This window comes from Phocoena phocoena, chromosome 10 (assembly GCF_963924675.1).
Source record: "Phocoena phocoena chromosome 10, mPhoPho1.1, whole genome shotgun sequence".
Lineage (NCBI taxonomy): Eukaryota > Metazoa > Chordata > Mammalia > Artiodactyla > Phocoenidae > Phocoena > Phocoena phocoena.
In genome coordinates, this window is record NC_089228.1 from 85,551,105 (window position 1) to 85,575,025 (window position 23,921).

Sequence of the window (23,921 nt, forward strand, 5' to 3'; positions counted from 1 at the left end):
AAACCTGTGAATGAAGAGATTACCTTACACGGCAAAAGGAACTTGGCAAATATGATAAAGCCAAGCGATCATCCTGGATTCTCCAGGTGGGCTCAGGCTAATTTCATCAGTCCTCAGAAGCAGAGAACCTGTCCCAGCTATGGTCGTGTGACTATGCAAGAAGGGTCAGAGAGATGCGACACTGCTGACTTTGAAGGTGGAGCAAGAGGCACCGGGAGAAGAACTGTGGGTGACCTCTAGAAGCTAGAAAAAGCAAGAAGGTGGATTCTCCCCTGGGATCTCCGGAAGGGGACATATCTGTGAGACCCATTCAGACTTCTGACCTCCTGAGCTGTAAGCCAATAGTTGTGTGTCCCCTTATGCCACTAAATTTGTAGTAATTTGTTAGAACGACCATGGGAAACCAATACCCACAGCCTCCCCACCAAATCTTGTGGCAAGTACACCTGGTGGTGACCCCCTGCATCAGGTGCATAATCCGGGCTGCAGGGGATTCTCAAAACTGTTTTCAGCTTCTGGGCTTCGGTACTAGAAGGCACCAGGATGGGGTTGGAATGACATTGAATGCCAATCACTCATATCCAGTGCAGCTGCCGTGGGAGCACATGGGGAGCCCGGGGAGCCACAGGTGTATATGCACAGTGCCCTGAGGGACGGAGGCGTGTAAATATGGCAGAACAGAATTGGATGCCTGAGATTTTTGGGAAGTTTAACAAGTGTTATTAAGTCATTAAGGCACAAGGGGGAGGGGAAGAGAAGGCATCAGAATAGTTGCCTGTTTTACCGAACTAGAAGTTACTATCTGATCTATTAGCTGTCGCTGGCAGGGTGGTAGTAAGGAGAGATTGTATGTAAGTATCAGTATCAGGGATAATTATTGACATTCTACAACTTATCTCAACTTTATACAGTCAGTCTGTATGGCAGACTATATTTTCCAAAGGCGGCCTCAACAGTATCTTCCACCCTACAGGCCTTCCTACACAGTGACTTTGATACTCTTCCCATTGAGAAATGAGGCCTTTGTTTCTCCGCTCAAAAACCTGACTCTCTGGACTAATAGGGAATGTGACTTCTAAGGCTAGATCACAAAAGATAACTCAGCTTCTCATTAGCCCTTGAAGCTGTCAGCCACCACGTAAGCTACCTGACTATCCTGAGGCTGCCATGCTGTGAGGAAGCCCAAACTAACCAGCCACATGGAGAGGCCTGGCATCACAAGGAGAGAGAGAGATGCCTGGCCAGTCCCCAGCTTCTCTGGTCCCAACTGCTCCATGTCCAGCCACCATCTGACTGCATGGTAGACCTTGAGCCAGACTGTCCAGCAGAGCCCTTCCCAGCTCCTGACTCACTCTTGTTGTTTTAGGCCACTGAATTTGGGGATGATTTGTCACGCAGCAATAAATAACCGGATTGGTCCATGCTGTCGGATGCAGAAAAAATGTCAGTTAAAACCACAATCTTGTGTTATTCCTATCAGATTTCTTCACTGTGAGGTAAATAGTGTGACAGTTGTCAGTAGTAGAATAACCAAATCTAAAGCCCACGTTCTCTTGCTGTAGAATATTGGCCTAAGAAACTCATTCTTAAAATATGTATCAGAAGCAGTTTGTTGGTTGGTTTATTGGGGGAGGATTTAGGAAAGGGGAATTGGTAGCATTGAGAAAGAATTTCAAACTGGCTAATTCAACGTGTGAATAAGCAAGACTCCTGGTAACTTCTTTTGATAGTAGAATTGCCTCAGTGTGGCAGGTAGATGCGCTGCAAATCTTTACTTTGGGGAGTGTCGTCAAATTTGGGACCCACTTAGGAGATGGAGAAAAAGAGATGAAACACAGCCGGACTAACACACAATGAAGTGTGTTAGCCCTCCTCCCCAGCAGGCTGACTGCTCTTCTTTCTTTTTCTACCACTTCTTTTTTGATACCTTGATACCTTGATACCTTGATACCTTCCTTGATACCCAAAGTTTACTGCTCCTGAAGTTCAAGTTCAAGGTCCCCTCGGAAATGGTACATAATCATACATTGGTCTAAGTCATAGTACCTTATATTTCTGCGGGTTTTTGCAGTCTTCAACAACTTTCATCACATCCGTTATCCCATTTCAACCAGAGAACCCCATGATGTATGCAGGACGAACATTAATGTCCCTGGCTTCACCAATTAGGAAACAAAACAAAAGGCTTGTCCAAAATCACGGTGCCAGTATGTCTAAGAGGCTGGGTTAGTGCTGAGCTGTTCTCACTCCCATTTGGCGTCTGCCACCCCAGAATATCCATTCAACTGGCCTTTGTAGCAAAATCAATGTTAAGCTGGAGAGAGGGAGGGGTGATTTGTTCTGCCTGCCCACCATCTTCAGTCACCAAAATATGGCCTATTTGAAGCCCAATTCATTGAGAGCCTGAAGCATGACTATTTTCTCTTACTACCTGACTAATGATGTCAGTTTGACACTGTATTTTGCAAGTGGAAACCTGCCCCGATAATGACATAAGAAAGGTCAGGAACTGCTCCCTTTGCAGGCTCCCATGACATCCCTAAAAAAGCTTGCCCTTTGAATTTTGTCAAATGGCCTTTGGCCGAAAATAGGATAGAAATGGCATGTGCTGTTTCTTTTTTAAGGGTTATTTATTACTATTTTTTTAGATCCTCAAAGTGTGTTTCTTCACATTAATATATTTTCCAGATGTAACTTTTTTTGGCTCTGAGTATTGCAAAATGGCTCTTTTGCCACTGATGGAAGAAAACAGCCAAAGCAGGAAGAGGCTAAGGGGCTACATTAACTCAAGGTGCTTTCAAATATGTGAATATACAGTTATCAAGCTAGAGGTACTGAAAAAAAATATTGAAAGAATGTGTAGTTTTCATTTAAGGAATGAGTCTCACTCCTTTACAGTCTAACTGAGGGGAAATAAGTGCAGGTAGACCTTGCATGTAGATTCTGCGTACAAAAAAGATGTTCCTGGGCTTCCCTGGTGGTGCAGTGGTTGAGAGTCCACCTGCCGATGCAGGGGCCGCGGGATCGTGCCCCAGTCTGGGAGGATCCCACCTGCCGCGGAGCGGCTGGGCCCGTGAGCCATGGCCTCTGAGCTGCGTGTCCGGAGCCTGTGCTCCGCAACGGGAGAGGCCACAACAGTGAGAGGCCCGCGTACCGCAAAAAAAAAAAAAAAAAGATGTTCCTTGCATCTTCTCCCCTTAAGTAAATTATGTGATACTGAATGAAAGCACAGGGAAGTCTGAAGCCATTGCAAGTTTTAAAAATAAACCCAATTTCTGAATTACATATGTGTCCACATGTATCTCATATCGCATGTTGACATAAAGCCCCTCTTCTGTAGTGAAACATCAAATCTAAATAAAATGTTTTATATAATAATATTAATAATAGCTATCATTTAATAGCATTTCCAATATGCCAGGAACATGTATTCATTCACTGAATTCTCTCAGTGACCCCAAGGTAATTACTATTATCATCTGTACTTTATAGATGAGAGAACTGAGGTTCAGAAAAATCAGTAAAGACAGAGTACAGTTTTAAATCTGGGCCGCCTGGTATCACTCTGGGCTGTAGCTGTGGATGTAAATATACAAAGACCCCAGATTCAGAGCTCCTGTAACTGCCGGTTAGTAGCATGTTCCATAAGCCTGAGTTCTCCCACAGAACTGAGCTGGATTGTGGTTGCCAGATCACTTGGCTTAGTTACTCAGTACTCAGATGGTCCATGCAATTTTCAGGTTGAGAGTCTTAGTTGATATCGAGGCATTAATGAGACACTTCAGGACTTTACTGTAATCACTGAGAAGCTTTTTCACATCATCCAGCCAAAAGGTTCATTAGTCCTGCTAAGTAAGCAGTGTGCCTGTGCTGAGAGGTACCCTATCACAGGGAAACAGACACTTTTCCACTGAGTAGACAATGCGTCCTGATAAGTGATGTGTGTCAGTGGCAAGCCTTCCCTTTCCTCATGGAAACAACTGTCCTTCGCAATGCCTCCGATCTGAAAACCCCACAAAAGGGGAGGGAAATGGAGAAAAAGCAAACTTGGGAGAAAAAAGGAGTCATTCCTTCCCTTTTAGAAGGATTATTGTCTAATCCATACCCACATGTAAAGTGTCCCTTGTTCAATTTTGTCTTAATTACTGAATGTAGGAAAACAAGATCATTGTTAATTCATGCAGTTTAATTTATGCATAGGAGAATTATACAGGATAATTACCTGCAGTTGAAGGAAATGAATAGTGTCAGAGCTGGTTAATCCATGCATGGTTCACCGTTCTATCCCTCTCTCAGAAAAGACTTAAAGCGGTAACCAGTGTGTGTGATGTGCAAAATTGCATTGGTTTGTTAAACAGAAGTATTCTTTCATTTTCTTTTTTTTTGCGGTACGCAGGCCTCTCACCACTGCGGCCTCTCCCGTTGCGGAGCACAGGCTCCAGACGCGCGCAGGCTCAGTGGCCATGACTCACGGGCCCAGCCGCTCCGCGGCACGTGGGATCCTCCTGGACCAGGGCACAAACCCGCGTCCCCTGCATCTGCAGGCGGACTCTCAACCACTGCGCCACCAGGGAAGGCCAAACAGAAGTATTTTTTGCCTTTGATTTGCATCACAAGTAGAGTTCTCAGATTCGGACTGACTGCATTTGAATATCATTTTCCGAACAAAAGCTTTGATTCCCTGACTTAACTCCTGGTTTTTTTTTGTTTTTTTTTTTTCGGTACGCGGGCCCCTCACTCTTGTGGCCTCTCCCATTGCGGAGCACAGGCTCCGGACGCGTAGGCTCAGCGGCCATGGCTCACAGGTCCAGCCGCTCCGCGGCATGTGGGAGCTTCCCGGACCGAGGCACAAACCCGTATCCCCTGCATCAGCAGGCGGGCTTTCAACCACTGCACCACCAGGGAAGCCCTTAACTCCTGTTTGATCTTTTCCAGAAGTGTCCATTTTTCAAATCAGTGCAAGAGAAATTATCTTCATGGGCCCTATGTTAGCCTGAGTAAAATTTCTTTTATGGGAATAACTCAATGGGAATGATGATTATTTCATTTATCAAGATTTATGGGGGATTTATAATAATGATTGGTAGTTTCCTCATTGTCTGGAACCTCTGGGATCCAGTGGCTTCCAAAAACTAAAACCGAAACAAACAGCTGCAACAAATTATGGGACGATGAGTGGACACAGATGGAAATATCCTTGTGATTTTTGTCAAGCAATAGATAGCTGTTAAAGCCTCTTGGAATTCATCTATGGTAATTGGGAGAAGAACAAGACTTGGTTAAAGTTTATTAAAAAAAATTATTCTCCATAACCTTTCAAACATTTTAGGTTACAATAATACACAATTAAAAAAGAGAATAAGTATCAAAAGGAGCTCAGAAAGTCAGTATTCTAACTTTAAAAAATTAATGTTTATGCTACAGTTGAGCAGCACGTTTTGCTCTGAGCTTCGTTGTAGCCAGACCAAAACGGATACATACTCGGTTATCACTGAAGTTACTGCTATCAGGAAGATGGACATGCAAAATACTGCAGTTCCTCGGAGGGCCAATTACCCCAGCATTATGAATTATAAAAGAAATGTCTTATGTGGGAACTGACACAGAGGAGGTTAATTTGAGCTCGTTAAACCAGAGCATCGCAGTGAAGTTCAAAAGTCGACACTTTGCACGTCGACCTTCACTCTTATTTTCTTATCCCTCCATCAGGTTCTCCTAAAGATCCAAAAGGAGCAATCAAAGGAAACTTCATGAAGAGAAAAAGAAATATGTATAGTTGGCCTTCAATTGCTCTGTTTTGGACAAAAAAAAAGAGAGATTCAACTTTTCTAAGGCAAAGTTGCATGCCATAATCAGGTTTTTGTCTTCAGGCAAGGTTAGCAGAAGGAGTTGAGGGTGACTCCTCCCTGCCTACATGTTCTCACAGCGGAGCCCGGCTGAGACAATTGAGTTGCAACTTCATGATAATCTTATTACAGTGCCAGAATTCAGCGCTTGAGATCTTAGGTTTCAGCGCGACCAACCTGATTAGCAAAATGAAGAGCATAAAACTTTCATTGCTTAGGTAAGGCTATTTGTCTTTATATCCTTGACCTTGATGTTGATGATGATGGTGGTGGTGGTCGCAGGCATCTGTTTTACTGAGTGTATACTCTGTGCCTGGCATTACACTTTACAGGCTCGATGTCCCTTAGTCCTCCCAATAACTTAACGATGTAAATATTATGAGCCCCATTTTAGGGAAGAAGAAACTGAGCAGAGGTCATTGTTCCAAAGAGGAAATTCACACCAATTGTGTGACTGCAGACTGATGGTCTAACCACACACCACACAACTTGAGGTGTCTGTGTGTGCACGTGTGTGTTTAAGCTTCCGGATCCTGCTGCTCCCTTGCTTTTACTTGCGGCTCCTCTCTGTTGTGTACAAAGACGCTGACTGTGGCAATCTCTAAGATTCTGTCTAACTTAAGAACCTCTGTTAATTAGAGCTGTGATGGCATGACATTGCCTCTGAGCTGACTCTCAGGAAATACGTAACATATATACACACGTGTTAAGTTTATTCTCATTCACTAAGACAAATGCTCCCACTTAAACCATTTTCCTTGACTCTGGAAGTGCTAACAGAAACATAACTGATACATTTGATACTGCCCTTCCCTGCTGAGAATATTAATTGTGGCACACAGCATGGTCTGAAATCCAGCTCTGGAAGGTGGCAGGAGGGTAGGGGGTGCAGTGGCTGGCTGTGTCCAGCCACCTGTCCATACTGTTGCCCCCTTTTGCTCTTTACCCTGAATACCCCAAGCCGAACAGTTGGAGGGCATCTGCTCTTGGGGCTGGAACACCCACACTGCTGACTCGGAAACAATAAACCCATCGTGCCAAATGGTATATTTTTGGTACAGAGAAAAATTTGTCCCTCCTAGGGATCAAAATACATTCTTACGTGAATGCATGTCATTTTTTTTAAGACCTTGCCCAGTTCACATTCCACATTCTGCTCATCCCACTGGATTGTACTCAGCACCCACATTTAACGTTCTCTGTACTTTCGATTCCAAAGTCTTGGGATGAGGTTTGAGAAACACACAGTGTGAACGACACCCTTCAAAAAAGAAAATGTTCAGAGCAGCTGGTTGTCTGGAGGGCGTCCACTGAAAAGCTCACAAATCATACCATAGAAAATCAACTCTTAAAAATGCCTGCTTGGTGGTAAAATATCCTAGGATCTTGTGCCATATTTAATACCAACCGCATTTTTTTATTTAGGAAGAATCAACTATTTTTTTTACCCCCTCTGCAGATATTATATAGTCTCTCCAGTTGAACCCTAGCTCAGCTAATTCGACTCTCAAGACACCTGAGAATGCACAGTACTATAAATGAGATCCTAGGTAAATTATAAAGCTCAGGAAATCAACCTCCTTTGAAAGATTTCTCCTCTGGGAGATGCACAGAAGTCTCCATCCAGACCTCATTAAACTGGAGACAACTTGATAATACATCCTCATCATTGTAACGATAAGAATAGCGGATGCTATTTACTGTTCGAAGCGCTTTAATTCAGTAACCTATTTAATTTTCACAGCAAACTATGAGTTTGGTTCTTTTCCCAATTTTACAGATGAGGCAGTTAAGGTCTGGAGAGGTTAAGCAACCCATCAAGGCTACACAATATAAAGTGGTACTGCCGGGCCACAAACCCAGGCAGGGTGAATTCTCTGGTCTCAGCAGCCCTGAGATGCAAGGCTCATTTGCTTTGTCAGCACACAATTGGAAAACAGAAGATTAGAGGACCATGGGTTCCAGTCCTGATAGGCAGTTACTTTTGAGTCTTTACAACAGTGGAAAAGTTTTTTTCTTTGAAATCCTAAGCTTCTCAGAGCCGTTCCTTTTTGCCACTAAATAAGAGAGACAATTTTGTCCTGTGTTTCTGGTAAAGACTACAATGCCTTTTTCAAATATTTCTTGTAGTGGAGTTGGAATCAAATGACTAAAGAACATTAATCGTGACTCAATTTTTTACATATTGAAAGAATGGAAGGCAGATGTGATCAAGATTATGGTATACTGTGTGCACAGAGAAAAATTAAACCCTGGGAAGATTGTTTGAAGTATCTCTGGCAAGGCTCCACCCCAGATCAATTAAAACAAAATCTCTGGGGATGAGGCTCAGACAATCACATTTTTTTTTTTTTTTTTGCGGTACACGGGCCTCTCACTGTTGTGGCTTCTCCCGTTGCGGAGCACAGGCTCCGGACGCGCAGGCTCAGCGGCCATGGCTCACGGGCCCAGCCGCTCCGCGGCATGTGGGATCTTCCTAGACCAGGGCACGAACCCGTGTCCCCTGCATCGGCAGGCGGACTCTCAACCACTGCGCCACCAGGGAAGCCCAACAATCACATTTTTAAACTCCAGGAACTTCTAATACGCAGCCAGGTTTGAGACTCTCTAAATTATATTAGGCTCTTTCTAGATGTTATTGATAGTTATATCAATAGGAAGGTGCAGAGGCTGAGATATAGGTTAAATATTTATTTTAATGTGGTAAATATCTTCAAATAAACCCAATAATTCAGTTCTGGGTTTAGTCAAAACTGAACTTTCTGGATTTAGCCACAAGAGTTTAAGGTACAAGGCATTACTCCTGAATAGCAAGGATTACCCATTTATTTTTGTTGAATCTAAAATGCTGTTATTATTGTTATACTATGTTATACTATGTTACAATGAGCATCTCATTGTGGGGAAAGGTTATGGAATAAGAAAATAAAAAGCAAGGAGAGTGACAGTGAGACAAAGATCAATTGTTCCTGAACCCTCTGAGCACCTGATCAGACCTGATTAATGACGTCTTTGGGGCCACAGGGCATTCTGAGTACTGGTGACCCTCCACTCCAATTGAAGGAAAGTCACATTAAGAAGCAGGCAAAGAAGGGAATTCCCTGGCGGTGCAGTGGTTAGGACTCTGCGCTCTCACTGCCAAGGGTGTGGGTTCAGTCCCTGGTCGGGGAACTAAGATCCTGCAAGCCACGCAGCGCGGCCAAATTTAAAAAAAAAGAAAAGAAAAAGAAACAGGCAAAGAAAACTAGAGGAGGAATTCTGCTTTCTCGGCTAAAGGAAAATAGAGATGAGTAGAAGCAAGGCCACATGTGGGTGGTAGAAACTCCAATGCTAGTTCTGGTTCTGCCAACAGCCTTGTTGGAACAGTTGTCTACAGGTCAATTTCCTTACCTAGGAATCATGGTAATTGTCGTACCTAATTTACAGGGTTGCTGTCAGGATATAGATGTCAAAACATTTGGAAAAGAGCAATCTACAAACATGAAATGTTATTATGCGTCTCCTCATTAGGTGATACTACAGACAGCTGTGTGGCCACCAAAAGATGCACCATTCTGTTTATTTTTATTCCCCAAAGGGTCACCTGTTCCAAAGTCTTCTAAATTTAGCATGAGGTACTAAATTCTTTGGGTGCTCCATATGGTGGATAAGGCCTCTGTCAGTTGGCTTGAACACCTAACTTCCCTACACAGAGATTATTTCATCTTTTCATTTTTGCATGACTAATGCTACTGAGCTCAGTGCTGCCAGTTTGTTCAAAGTATGCATTTGTTTCTCAAGTCCTAGCGGCCTTAGACCCCTCTGTGCCCTTGTCCATGGTGAAAGCCTCAGAATATTCCCACGAGCTTCTTCCTACAAGCCAGAGGACGGAGGCAAAATCTGAGGCCCCCTGACCACACAGTTCCTTTCCCTGTTAATCTGCTCCATGTCTAAGAGAGATGGTCCCAGTTTGGGGGTTTCTGTGCTGACACAGATGTTGGTCTGGGAGGAATGGAAAATTAGGTGGATCTGGAACTTCTTAAAGCCAGTTAATTTGACCACCAATGTGGTCAAATGATAGGCTTCTTGTTTGCTTCCAAGTGGGATTGGGTCGACTCACCAAGGAAAAAGGCTAAACCAAATCTCCCTCTCCTTCTAGAGAAAATAGACAAGTTTCCCTTCTCTGTGACCTCATCTTTACCCGCACCGAGATTCGAGGAGGACAGGGATTATCATGTATTGCATTCATCCTGCATCTCCCATTCTTACCTTCCCTGAGTTCTAAAGTGCTCCATAAAGCGGGTGAAGGTTAAGAATTACTGTCTCCGACACTATACTTGCTTGCTTCATGCTAGATGCGGGCCCTGACACCCGTACACTATTTGGGATTGCCTTCTTACATCAGCACTGGGCCAGTAGACATCCAATAAATTAAAATGTTCAAATATGCATGTTAATAAAGAAAATGGGATAACAAATTCCTAAAAACCCATCACCGAGTAGAATGATTGTCAAGAATTTTCCACACTTGCTTCATCCATCCCTTTTGTTATTGTTGTTATTAAAGCATCTTAAAGTAAATCTAGACCGTATGTCATTTCACTCCTACAAGCTTCCATGGGCATCTCAAAAGTGTGGACATTTTCCTGCATGATCCTAATTCCATTTTGCACCTAACAAAATGAGCGATATTTCCTTAGTATCGTCTAATACCTAATCCATATTAAAATGTCCCAAGTGTCTCAAAAATGACTTTTTTCGGGCTTCCCTGGTGGCGCAGTGGTTGAGAGTCTGCCTGCCGATGCAGGGGACACGGGTTCGTGCCCCTGTCCAGGAAGATCCCTCATGCCGTGGAGCGGCTGGGCCCATGAGCCATGGCCGCTGAGCCTGCGCGTCCGGAGCCTGTGCTCTGCAACAGGAGAGGCCACAGCAGTGAGAGGCCGCGTACCACAAAAAAAAAAAAAAAGACTTTTTTCATTAGGTTTGTCATCATGATTAAAACAGGGTCCACACATTGCATCAAGATGGTATGTCTTTTGAGTCTCTTGTCCTTTTTCCTCCCTTTTTTCCCATGAATAAATGATTTGATGAGTAGGGAGTCTGAAGCCCTGAGAAGATCTGTCCAGAGAAAGCCTATTACCTGCTTTATTCCTCCCAGGCTGACCAAAGAATCACTCGCTCTCACTCTACTTTTTATAACTTCGCCCAGGCTGACCAGATGGGTGGGGTGGTGGAGACAGTGGCTAAGGACGCAAGAAAATGGATAAATCCACTTTCTCACTAGTGAACCAGAGACAAAATTTAAAACACAGAGCCAAAAGAAAGCCAAGCATTTCAGAGTGAGATTTGAGTCCCAGAAGATAGAAAGTATCCCTTCAAACAATTCTATTGTGACCCAGAGGATGGAGTGAATTCACAGGGAATGGCCTAGAACAGGGTTGAAACTGGTGAGAGTCAGATGATGGAGTGGTGTGGTAAGGGAGACAGGTTGCCTTGGGAAAAGTCTTCCAACCCCTCTTTTTCCTGCTCTATAAAAATGGATCTGACTCCCCTCTAGGTAGATTGGCTAAGGGCATGAATGGGCAAAGGGTCACAGACAGCTAAGAGCAGAAGTTAATTTGCTAGTTGAGTGGGAGCTTGGTGTGATTTTAGGAGTTATGTGGGCATCTGAGAGGGGAAGCATCCTGACAGTGCCTTTGGGCTCAGAATCCAAGTAATATGGCATTTCACATGTGTACAAATAAGCCCGTAATGTATTCTTTTGTCTTTGCTGTTGGGAATTTGCCATATGTTGATGGGTCCAGTGTGGGATCCATAAACATTTGTTCTTTCTTTGCACTAAATTGTACTTTAAGCTAAGGATTAAACGGACTTTTTGCTTCATTCCTGTTTCTACAGCTTCACATCCTCTGGACAGAGCAAGGGATAGTAAGAAATTATTTTACACCCTTGGTGTACCATAAAAAGGAACATAATTCTGCTTTGTTGATAATCTAGGTATTTGCACATCGCTATACCTAACTGCTTTGCATTCTGGTTATAAATTATTTGATTTTGGCAAACAAAAATAACTCAGCAGATGTTGTTAATATGACCACCTTCTTGGTATGCAGCAGCAAGGACCAGTAATGAAACCACTATCCCTATTATAGCAGTTTAATTTGCTAAAATTACCATTCAGAGAACACGTGTACAGGCCCCTGGGAAACCACTCAGCTTTGAAACTGCTGGCATGTGATGGCACATTCATACACAGCCTTATTCTATTCGAACCAGAGTAACTTTCTGACACTGAGTTTTTCTGAAATGTTATCGTTTGCATCCTCCTGTTTTTTATCACCTCTACTTTGTTTGGTAATAATTCACGTGACTTCAGACAGAACGCCACAGGTCTAAGGAGACCAAGGTAAAATTATCAGAGAAATTTACTTTAAGGCAGAGAGAATTAACAAGGCAGATAAATGTCCCCCTTTTAGTACATAGTGATTGGAAAGTGCCAGCATTCAACTAGCTCATTTCCTTAATAAAAACATTCTTTTATCTGTATGTTGCTTAAAAAACAACAACAAAAAATTAGTGCTCACTTCGGCAACACATATACTAAAATTGGAACAAGACTGAGAAGATGAGCGCGGCCCCTGCGCAAGGATCACATGCAAATTCGTGAAGCGTTCTGTATTTTTCTATTATACATAACATAGATAAGCAATAAAGATTCACTGTATAACACAGGGAACTATGTTCAATATCTTGTAATAACATAACGGAAAATAATCTGAAAAAATATATGTATAACTGAATCACGTTGCTGTACACCTGAAACTAACACAAGATTTTAATAAATCAACTATACTTCAGTTGAAAAACTTACAACATAAGATTTAACAGACATTTTTGTGCTTTTATCAGACTGTAGTGCAAACACAGCAGGTCATTGCTTCATGTGGTAGATTCACTCTGATACCACTATCCTTTTATCGATTTTTTAAAATTAATTTTTATTGGAGGATGGTTACAATGTTGCGTTAGCCCCCACTGCACAGCAAAATGAATCAGCCATACGCATACAGATATCCCCTCCCTTTTGGACTTCCCTCCCGTTTAGGTTGCCACAGTGCGTTAGGTAGAGCTCCCTGTGCTATACAGTGTGTTCCCATCAGTTGTCTATTTTATACATAGTACCAATAATGTATATGTGTCAATCCCAGGCTCCCAGTATCGATTATTAATTTTCATAATAAGTCTGCGTTATGAGAAGTCTTTCTATAAAGTTACAGTTACATAAGTGAATCATTCCAATAGCTAACAATAAGCACCCGAAGTTGATCAGCACACGCCATCATTTACAGACTTCTAAAAACTGCATGACGCAGGCTGTAATCAAGAGAATCAGAACAGAGACTGTGAATAATAATGCATATCTTCCCACATAAATTCTTTCATCTTCCCTCCTCTGGATGAGCCCTCACTTCTTTTTTTTCTTTTTTTTTAGTAGAAAAAGCCAAGTTAAGGAGCTCCAGGGGCCAAAGCTGAGAAGGCATCCAGGTGTTCTAACCCTGCGTCCCTTGGTCCCTTTAAAACCCCTGCGAGCTGCACTTTATACCCTCATATATTATATTCAAGTCTATAATAAGATGCCTGAATGCTAAGCGTTTGAAGTGCTGCTTTTAAAAGTGTTGTCATAACAACAGGAACAAAATGACAAGTGTAACTTGACTTTGAAAAGACTGCCTTAGTTTTAAGTCCATTGCTTTACCTAAGCAAGGGCTTAACTGTAACCTCCTAGTGCAAACAAAGGCTGTGATCAAATGACCTATATTTGCCATCACATAAAATTGTCAGTCCTCCATCAATTCAGTTTAATTGCTCGGATGGCCAGAAATAAATTAATTGACCATAAGAAGAATCTATTTGTTCGATTATGTAGGCCATATCTGAAAAGCTTTAAGATGATTTCTTCTCCTTTCACTGAGATGAACTGTACCCTGTAGCTTAATTATAAGGTTCAGTTCCATTTTCTACCTGACTCTCATGCCCGCAAATGAATGCCAGTGTTGGTCACCCATGCTGGGCAAGGTACGTGGTGCATGATTACGCTGGGTACATTCTTCCAGGACCTGAGGATTTTTTTTCTCTTTAAGATGTCCAAAGATGTAGCTCCATTCTAGTGAAAATGATTAAAACTATGAGCTTATAAAAATGGTAATTTCAGTAAAGTCAAATAACAATAGAAGATGTCAGTGTCATTTTGATGCTGTTTTGAAATAAAGAAGCAACAATCACCATTAGCTAGAAATGAGTTGCCAAGCTCTAGGGGTAAACAGGCTACATGCAAGAAAAGCCTGAAGGAGTTGATAACACCAGGCATGGGACCATTTTCTTCTATGTTGGAGTGTTGTTTTTGAATCTGATGATCAAATAATGAGGATTTGTAGTGGGTGTATGTTTTTCTCAGCAGGACCAGACAAGCTGTCTATGAGGACCATGTTTCGAAGAAATTTTCCCTTTGATGTACATGGTTTTGAATAGGTTTAAAAAAAAATTAGGTAATAAGTGCAAAATGCTTTTTCCTTCAAACCAGGAAACAGTTGGTCCTGTTTTGATGTCTAGTTTGCACCAAATGAGGGTCTCCGAGTGTTCTAGACTTTGCATTTTAAAATGAGTTATAACATTAGTCAAAATCCATTTAACCCCTCTTGACATTTAAGCGAGTTTTATGTCCTGAGTCATTTCTGTTCTAATTATCGTGAGGCCAGCTGCTTCCCCCTGCATTTATTTGATCCACCAGAATGGAAGAAGAAATAGAGTTTTCATCTTCCTCAGGCTGAAATGGTGTCAATTGTCGAGAAGTTCCTACAACTGACTGTCCCAGTGAGTAGATGTGCAATTAACGTTTCTTCTTTACTCTTCAAATGGTTCAGCCAGACCCTTAAAATAGCTTCACAGTTCTCTGCTGTCATTGCTTAGATAAAATAAAAGAGGAAGAAAGAGGAGAGCAGTAATGTCAAATTACTTGATTTCTGTATATCTCTTCACCTGTAAAGTATGTATGGTTTTATAATTAGTGCATTCTATTTGATGGATAAAAGCCAGATATATCTTCAAAGGGCGCATTCTAGTTAGTAGAAAAGACCATTACTCCACGCTAAGATTTTTACATATGTTTTCTCATTTTCTCCTTGCAATAACATCGGTGACTTAGGTCTTATTATACTCACTTTATTGACAAGAAAAATTGGAGCTCAGAGAGAACTTGGGTGAACCCTGGGGTTAGCCTGGCTCCAGAGACAATGCTTTTCTATTCTACCCTGTATTGAGCATGAAAGAAGTTGGTACAGACAGGTGGTACCTACACTCAAGAAGTTTGTAGCTTATTAAAGAGACGAAACATTCAGGGAGATAATTATAATACACTGAGCCCCTGAGTATGTTAATTCCCATTAATAATTGGAAGTTTTGTCAGAAATAAGAGTCACAGATGTAGAAAACAAACTTATAGTTACCAAGAGGGAAAGGGGGGAGGGATGAATTGGGAGATTGGGATTGACATATAAACACTACTATATATAAAATAGATAACTAATAAGAACCTACTGTATAGTGCAGGGAACTCTATTCAGTACTCTGTAGTGACCTATATGGGAAAAGAATCTAAAAAAGAGTGGATATATGTATATGTATAACTGATTCACTTTGTTGTATAGCAGAAACTAACACAGCATTGTAAATCAACTATACTCCAATAAAAATTTATTTTAAAAAATCAAAAAATAAAATAAAACCCAAGCTTTGAAAACAAAAAATAAATAAATAAAATAGAAGTACAACAACAAAAAATAGTTGGAAGTTTTGTGGTTCACAAGGCAAGATCCCTCTGGTTGAACTGGTTGATCTGCTCAGATAATGCTTCAAGAAACAGTTGGCTTTTGCATCAAATGATAGTCATGGATCAAACCCATTGAATAAAATAAGGATCCATGAATCCATGATGACAGTCCTGAAAATAAATAAAAACAAATAAATAAAAGGATTCAAGAAAGCTCTTACAGTAGAAAACAATGATTGAGTTCAAAGAGTACCATTTTGCCACCATCATAATAATAATTGATTTGGGCAAAAATTATCCGTGGATGCTAAAACTTCTGGGTTAAAGAAACAAGATATTTGCATAGCCCCAAAGTACCTCCTTACTAACCACTTACCAGTTGCAAAGGCAAAAATAGAAACTTTCCAGGAGAGAGACTGTCCAACAACACCTGAACCAAGTAATCAAAGTTAACATCACTAGTAATAGGACCAAGTGATTCCTTGTGCCTTCGAATGCAGTACCTTCAGAAGGACAGCAATATCACTTACGTGATGTCACTCCCCAAAATGCATAGCCTAAGCCTAATTATGAGACATCATCAGACAGACCCAAACTACGGAACGTTCTATAGAACACCTGGTCTGTACTCTGTGAAAATGTCCAAGTCACAAAAGACAAAGAAAGGACAAGGAACCATCCCAGATTAAAGGAGACTAAAGGCACATTTCGAGAGAGGCAGTGCATGATCCTGGATTGGCTCCTAGCATGGGGGTGGGGGTGGAGGGACAGTATACCAGACATTATTGGGACCATTTGTAAAATTTGAATAACGTCTGTACATTAGATAATAGTATCGTATTGATGTTACATTTCCTGATGTTGATAATTGTACTGCAATTATGTAAGTGATGACCACGTCTTTAAGATATACACATGGACGCATCATATCTGCAGATTGCTCAACGGGGAGGAGCAAATATATATATAAATATGTATATGCAAGTTGCTCTCAAATGATTCAGGAAGTAGTAATGGGTATGTGTGTATGGGGGGAGACGACAGAGTAAAACGTGACAGATTTCAGCAAATGGTGAATCTGGATGAAAGATGTATGAGAGCTTTTTGTTCTTTTCTTGTAACTTTTCTGTAAGCTTCCAATTATTTCAAAAAAACAAAAACAAAACCGTAATTGGTTTTTGAACTGGGCTTCCAAAGTACCCATGGTTTTAGTTTTTATCAGTCAGCATTTAAAGTAGTTTTGCTTTTTAATTATCTAAACATTGCTATGTTCACAAAGATGCTAGTTTCCGGCTTCCCTTGATTTCACCTGTTTAGATCACATCCATTCTTCCGGATGTAGCCAGCATTTTATCTTCTCTATGAAACTTCCTGGCTGTACCTGTCTCATTTATCTCCCTCTCCATTGAGAGAACTCTATTATTTTAAATTTTATTAAGCACTTACCACACACCAGCTATTGAGTATACTAACCCATTTGCACCTCAAAAATCCTCTGAAGTGTTAGTCCTTTTATACAAATGAGGAAACTGGGATTCAGAGAGGTTAAGTAACCTGCATAAGTTCAAACAGCTGTAAACTGTAGCCCCCAAATGGAGCCCAGATTCGTCTGACTTGGGAGTCCACATTCTAATCATCTCAGCTCTACTGCTTTCCTTGGAGCACTGAGAAATAGACATCACTTAAAATTTCACTGTGTGTTATTTCCTACATATTTCTTACATCAGACATGATCTCCCAACTTCTTTATGTACAGTCATATTTTCTTCTCCCATTAAATTATTAAAACTGTTTATAGCAGAGATCAGTCTTTGGTTCTTTTTAGATCTTGGACAACGTATAGCATCCTGCCAGTGATGAGCCGATAATATGTACTGAATAATTGTGTTGATTGAGGTGTCTTAGAAAATATGGAAAGAAAACCATTGATATCAGTTTCCAGAGATTCTGAAAATGCGTTCCTTTTCTTCCACGTTAGTTGAACCTCAGTCTTCATTATCGCAATCTTTGTATTTCTCAAGCACCTTACTTTTTATAAAGCATTTCCTCATTTTCTGTATGTTTTTAAGCAGAAGACTTACCGTCTATAGGGCTGGTGAGAAGTCAGGTTAGAAGATGTCCAAGTAGCCTCACGACTGTAAGATCGAATGATGCTTTGATCTCAGTTGAACCTTACAATGCTTGTCTATTAAAATGGGGAGGAATTACTACTCTCATTCTCTAGATACCAAATTTGAGCTTCAGCAAGTTTAGTGTGTGCCCAAGAGGCCAGTAAGAACACCTGAGCTTGGTTCTTCCATCTCTCACTGAGGAGTGAGTCTATGTTGCTCTGTAAGTTTTTTCATGAGTTCACATCACTTGTCTCAGTCAATCAATGTAATATCTCATGCATGTATTTATTGTTTGGTTAGCAAACAAAGCTGACAACTGAGAGGCAAATATTAGCCTTGCCTTGATTTATTTTAAGGCAGTACACTCCAAAAAAAAAAAAAAGCCCGTGACTTAAATATATCCACTTTTTTTAAGATTAGTCAGGTACCTTGCATCCGTATAATAAGCAGACACCTATTTTTAGGATTCATCTTAAATAATCATTTAGCATAGCAGGCTATTTACATCTGCCCCACATGCCTCTTTCAGACAACTGAATTATACTTCTGCCCTTGACCAAGATGTGGAGGTGCATAAACAGGACAGCACTGTTAGGAGAGGAGAGCGGAGGCACACAAAGCAGGCAGGAAGAAATGACTCAGAAAGTGCAGTGGGGCCAGTGTGCTGCATCTTATGTGGTGCTGATGGGGAAAAGGATCAAATCACGAAAATATTCAACTCTCAGGTGGTGGCTTGTTGATCGAGCTTTTCCTTTTCGGGTCCTGATTCCTCGGCACTTCCTCTTGCAGAAGGAATGATGACATTTTCTGGAAATTGATAGTGATTTCCCGACAGCTCTATTGATGTAAAACTCATATATCATATAAAATTAATTCGTCTTGAGTGTACATTTTGAGTTTTAGTAAATGTATACAGTTCTGCGACAATCACCACAACACAGTTTTAGAACACTTCCAGCCCCACTCCCAAAAGTTCTCTCATGGTCCTTTGCCTGCTCCCATCCCTGGCACCAGGCCAACACTTGGGTTGACTGTAGAATTGTCTACTTTTGCCAGCATTGTCACTCCAGGAACCTGCCAGCTGACCATTGCCTTATCTCAGAGGGTTGGTCTCAGTCTAACGTGGAGATAGCGTAGCTTTGTAGCTATGCAACTGTTGATTTCTAAGTCAACATTTTCGCTCCACGACAAATGCTTTGGTGAGAACTGAGATGTCCTTACTAACTTCACTCAGAAATCACAGATGTCTGTTATATTTTATGTCCATAGTGGGGGTCTTCCAGAATTACCTGTTTGTGTTCTATATTAGAGAATTTGGTTAAATGAAAAAAAGGAAAACACCATAAAAACCTTGCTCTTCCAGGTTTAAGACAGTGATGTCAGCTGTTGTTTTTTAAATTTCATAATGTTTGCTGTCCTGCAACTCCAGCATGTATAAATGCTAATCTGCTCCCCCGTCTCCCATAGAGAGGCCCGGGTGTCATCCTGGCAAGGGTCCACTTTGCTTTTGACCATATTTTAAAATCAGAAATAAAAGGCATATATAATATAGGCTGTATGGATTCCCTTTTATTATCCAAGGTAGCACATAGAATGTGGGGTAGACCTAAGTACCCTCTTAAAGGTAGTTGAAGAAAAAAGCTAATTTATAAACCCCTCGACATACCTCTAAAAAAAGAATATGATAGGGACTTCCCTGGTGGCGCAGTGGTTAAGAATCCGCCTGCCAATGCAGGGGACATGGGTTCAATCCCTGGTCCGGGAAGATCCCACGTGCCGCGGAGCAACTAAGCCCGTGTGCCACAACTACTGAGCCTGTGTGCCACAACTACTGAAGCACACACGCCTAGAGCCCGTGCTCTGCAACAAGGGAAGCCACTGCAGTGAGAAGCCCATGCACCGCAGCGAAGAGTAGCCCCTGCTGTCGACAGGTAGAGAAAGACCATGCACAGCAACAAAGACCCAATGCAGCCAAAAATTAATTAATTAATTAATTTTTTAGAAAAAGAATGTGATAGAAAAAGCAGGATACAAAATTTAACATGCATTGTGCTCAAAATTCTTATGTTTTATGCGGAAAGGGAAGAGTTGAAGAAAATTACATGCACCAAAATTCTGCTGGTGGTTATCGATGGGTGCTAGAAAACAACATGGTTCTTCCCTCCCCCTCCCTGCCCTGACTTCTTTCTACTTCTCTGTATTTTCCTAATACAGCAGAGTGCTTTTATGCTTGGAAAAACTAAAAATAACCTAATGATTCCTATTTGCTTTCAGGAGTCTTAGTATATTTAACTCTAACGATCAATATTAACATTCCTTCTAGCTGACCGGTTGCTTTGCCCAGTTACCATATCAGTTAATCAATGCCTCTAACACTTCTACTATGAACTCGTCAGTTTGGAGATTCATGCCCAAGAAGTGATGAAAGGAGGCTGGCCTGTCTTACCTAACCTTGGGGTTCCCCGAGAGGAACTGTTCACATTTGGGTAGAGAAGCTTGCTAACTCAGGCTAATCAAACTTACAAGACAGTTTAAGTCAGGATACCAGTTTATAAAAATGTAATGGGAAATGGAACTGTCACCTAGACTGAACTTTCAAAGCATTTTTTCTTCCAGTTTTACTACTTCTACTGGTAGCACCATCAGGCGCTGCATTTTAGGGTCTGGTGCGTAGCCCTGTGACGAATGCCCTTCATTGCCTGTCTTCCAAGCAACCCTCCAAGGTTGACTTCCATCATTCATTCGTTTATTCTTAAGAATCAGGTTATCTCTGTGTTCTCCAGGTCACTGGCTATTTCCCTGCTCTGAACTACACTCATATTGTCCCTTTTATTTCTCATCTAAACAAGCACGAGACCTGGTGGGATGAAGGGGGACCTCTTGACCCTTGATCTTTTTTCGTCTGCCTCAGCCCCCTCCCCAGACCCTGCCATCTCCAGCCACGCTCAGTGCTGTTACCAAACTGCCTGCTGATCTGATAAGCTACCTTCTAATTCAAACAAACTAGGAACTTCCGGTCGGCTGGTGGCTCGTGGTACCCACCAAGGCCCGGTGTACTTGTATCACCGTGTCATATCAGAACACATGAAATCCTATACTCATTTTAATTTCAAAAGACTCCGGTATGTGTTCAGGTGGATCTTAGCACTGCAGAGCCAGGGAGAAGGCAGCGGTTTTCACTGTATGAAGAGTCGAGAAGAGAAACAACTGTGACTTTCTGGCTTCTGTGCTGAGAGACTCGGCTCAGAATGGTAGGGTTTGTTCAACTCTTAGTCAAGGTGCTGGGGATTCTTTCCAGAAAGATTCCGTTCTTTCCAGGGATTGTGGGAATGGCAGGGCACGGGTGGCCACCCGGTGTAACGGCCTGGGCCTCCTGGGACAAAACAAAGTAAGGGGCAAAGCACAGCAGCTTTATCGTTTGCCTAAGATTTGAGACCTTTCTGGGATTTAATGCGCAAAAATGAATGTTAGTTCTGCTGGCATTTTCGGAAAGACCAGGTGAGAAGTCAGTAACTTAGGGACTGGAAACATTTTTCAAAGCGCCAGGAGTTTCAAGTAGCAGCAGCCAAAGAGGGACTTGTGGTTTTTTATGTGGAATTTCGTGCTTATTAGATATGGTATTTGGTGAACCTTGGCAATACGTATTGGGTATAGTGCGTCCTACCAGGAGTACAGTACCATCTCTAAAAATCCTTCAGATCAAAATAAAGAAGTTGGTACACAGCTCAGAGCTCATAATGGGAACTTCACTGGGGAATCTGAATTATTCTACTGTAATCAGAATTTATGAAACCTCATACATTATTTCTCAGAAATTATATTTCTCCTCTTCAGGACTTACAAATATAAACTATATAAATATAGCCATTACCCATCAAAGCTATCTTATATGTTCTTGTATCTAAGCTTTCTCTCCTCTCCAGTCCCAACTCTAGACAACTCCAAATGTCTGCAGTTTCAAAAGAGAATTTTGCATATCAATCATACATAAATCCATTTCCTTTATAAAAACTCAAACAATGTAGAAAAAATTAAAATATTTCTGACTACTACTCAATCGCACCTCTTCATAGACTGTGTATACTTTCAGAACTTTTCTATTCATGTACATAATTTTATATTTTGTTTTCAACATTCCTGGTATCATACTCTATTTTGTTCTGCAATTTGTCCTCGGCCGGGCGGGTCGGGGGGGCGGGTGGATCTTTCTATGTGGGCATATTGTTTTTAACTGCTATGGTTATGCCATAGTGTATTAACCATTCCTGTAATGATTAACATTTACATCATTTCCATTTTTCCGCTATTACATTAACTGTCGTGAACATCCCTGTATATAACTTTTTGTGAACTTGAGTATTTCTCCACAGGAGATAGCAAAGAGCAGATGTGACATATTAAAGGATAAGTATGTTTTACATTTTAAATAGTAGATACTACCTAGTTGTCTTCCAAACTTTCAGTACCACTTTGTACCCCTACCAGCAGTGATACTGCAGTTCTACTTCAGTCCTTTCTTTAGGTAAAGGTTCAAAGAAGCATCTGCTACTAAAATGCAAATGACAAGGAACCAGTTTGAAGTCCTTAAAGCCTGAAAATGAGTAATGTAGCTTTAAGGGTAGTTTTGCTGGAAGTAAGCAGGTCTGTGAGATTCTAGGAAGCCAGGGAGCGCCTTGAAGACTTAGGGCTCCAAGAGGTGGGAGTGGAGTTGTCAAGAAGATGATAACAGAGTTGCAGGATAACTAGCCACTGGGGAATGGCTGAGGCCATTGGAAGAGTAGTAGCAAAGAACTGTCACCCCTGGGCTTCCCTGGTGGCGCAGTGGTTGAGAGTCCGCCTGCCGAGGCAGGGGACACGGGTTCGTGCCCCGGTCCGGGAAGATCCCACATGCCGCGGAGCGGCTGGGCCCGTGAGCCATGGCCGCTGAGCCTGCGTGTCCGCAGCCTGTGCTCCGCAACGGGAGAGGCCACAACAGTGAGAGGCCCGTGTACCGCAAAAAAAAAAAAAAAAGAAAAAAGAAAAAGAAAAAAGAACTGTCACCCCTACTTCAGAGTTAGGGGTGTGGGCGGGGAGGTGCTTTGCATACTCTTATCCTTCAACCCACCTGCTCTCCCCTCTCCCTACCTACTCCTTTTCTCCAAGAGCCTGACCTTGTGCAGAGGCCCTCAAACTTATTTTATGACTCTCCTTAGGCAGTGAGCCAGCCTCTAGGGGCATTGATGGCAGGATAGAGATCTCAGCCTAAGCCAGCTATCAGTTGACCATTTCTAAGACCAGACAGGCAAAACCACTTACCTCCCTTCCTGTTCCCAGCGGCATCCATTCAACACGTAAATGTAATGAAAAGCGTCTGAGGATTTTATCCATCCCGAAGCAATTTACAAACTCAGAATCCAGGACAAACATTTGTTTTGTTCTCAAGAAGCTTTCTTACCTATTACTGAAAAAGGGGAAGAAGGAAAATTATTTCACTATCCAGTTCTAATGTTTAATTCATTTAACATTTAAACTTTGCAAAGAGAGGCTTATTTAAGACTTTTAAAAAGTTGGACATTTGAGAAATTGTAGCAGATGATTGTAACTGAAGTTTGAACATTTTCAACCAATTCAGCATCATCCTTTTTTTCTTTTCTAGGCTGAGCATCAGAACCATCTGGGGTCCTTTTCAAAATCCCAATACACAGGTCCATACTAGTTAAGTCAGAATGCCTGGGAGTATGTGAAACTACTGATCCAGTGGATAAGAGAAAAAAATCTTTTTGGTTTAAAAGCATAATCTCTAGGAAGTACAAGACAATAACGCAGTTAAAATAGTTCAAATACTTTAAGTCTTTTCCCTGTGACCAAAGAACGCCATGATGCAACAGATCTGTTGAACAATAATTTACAAAATGAGATACAATACTAATTAAATTTGCCAAATTGAGACTTTGAGGTGGGTTTTAGGTTATAAAATTATTGGGCACAGAAAGAACATGTTTTCCTGATATTGATTAAATTTTCTGGATCTTTTTCTTGATATTTATTACGTTTTCTTGATATTTGCTGCGTTTGCATGTGATACAAAGATAGTACAGGCGTGCTTTATGAACCTAAGAAGGTGTTTTTAACGAGAACTGGACAGACTGCTTAGTAAGCAGCAAAGAACACTTAAGAGAA

At 41.5% G+C, this 23,921-nt stretch overlaps 1 protein-coding gene and 1 non-coding gene across 3 annotated transcripts in view; both read left to right on the top strand.

Moving 5' to 3' along the window:
• RIPOR2 (RHO family interacting cell polarization regulator 2) overlaps nt 1-23,921 on the top strand; it is a 208,684-nt gene that overhangs the window by 127,102 nt on the left and 57,661 nt on the right. The gene's annotated exons all lie outside the window — the stretch shown is intronic.
• On the top strand, nt 12,402-12,508 carry LOC136130150 (U6 spliceosomal RNA). Its single transcript, XR_010656340.1, has one exon. It is a non-coding gene; the product is annotated as a U6 spliceosomal RNA (small nuclear RNA).